Below are 1129 nucleotides of genomic sequence, written 5' to 3'. Positions count from 1 at the left end.
GCCCTCATACATGCCGTACAGTGTGCTGGCATGTCCGAAGAGGCGGCACGCGTCTCCGGGGTGTGCCCCCTCACACGGACGGCGCCGCCGCCGGCACCTGGAGGGGGGAAACGGACGCGTCGGGTCTACACGGAGGGGGTCTTACTGTGGGTTTGGCCCGGATGTTGCTCTAAAGTGTTCGTATGGGCTGACCTAACACGACCGGGTGGATAGTTCCACTGGTCAAAACCCGTCCGTGCAAAGTCAAAGGGCTAGATCCCATGGTCAAACCCTACAGGGTTAGGCGGGACGGGGGCCCTGGGGGTAAACCCGGTCATGGACAGCCCGGCCCGACGACCCGGCCCGAGCCCGGCCCGAAAAACCCAGGCCGGGCCGGGCCGGGCTTGACATTCGGGCCAGGCTCGGGCCTTGTTTTGCAGCCCGAAAGATAGTTCGGGCCGGGCTCGGGCTTCAATTTTCATGTATTTCGGGCCGGGCTTGCACGTGCGTACACTGAAAAATAGCGTTCGGGTCGGGATTTCGGGCTTCGGGCTTCATTTCTGGCCGGGCTCGGGCTTGAAAACAAGGAGTATTTCAGGCTTCGGGCCGGGCTCGGGCTTGAGAAATGAAGGTTAGGCTTTTACAAGCCCGGACCGAAACCCGGCCCGGCCCGGTGTTTGCCCGGGTTTACCTGGGGGGTATCAATGCCACCCGAGCGTCGCACCGGGCCCTCATACATGCCGTACAGTGTACTGGCATGTCCGAAGAGGCGGCACGCGTCTCCGGGGTGTCCCCCCTCACACGGACGGTGCCGCCGCCGGCCCCAGGAGGGGGGAAACGGACGCGTTGGGTCTACACGGAGGGGATCTTACTGTGGGTTTGGCCCGGATGTTGCTCTAAAGTGTTCGTATGGGCTGACCTAACACGACCGGGTGGATAGTTCCACTGGTCAAAACCCGTTCGTGCAAAGTCAAAGGGCTAGATCCCGTGGTCAAACGCTACAGGGTTAGGCGGGACGGGGGCCCTGGGGGGTAGCAATGCCACCCGGAGCGTTGCACCAGGCCCTCATACATGCCGTACAGTGTGCTAGCATGTCCGAAGAGGCGGCACGCGTCTCCGGGGTGTGCCCCCTCACACGGACGGCGCCGCC

The sequence above is a fragment of the Triticum dicoccoides genome, chromosome 4A (assembly GCF_002162155.2).
Source record: "Triticum dicoccoides isolate Atlit2015 ecotype Zavitan chromosome 4A, WEW_v2.0, whole genome shotgun sequence".
In the NCBI taxonomy this organism is placed as follows: domain Eukaryota; kingdom Viridiplantae; phylum Streptophyta; class Magnoliopsida; order Poales; family Poaceae; genus Triticum; species Triticum dicoccoides.
Note: the sequence above shows the minus strand (reverse complement) of the source record.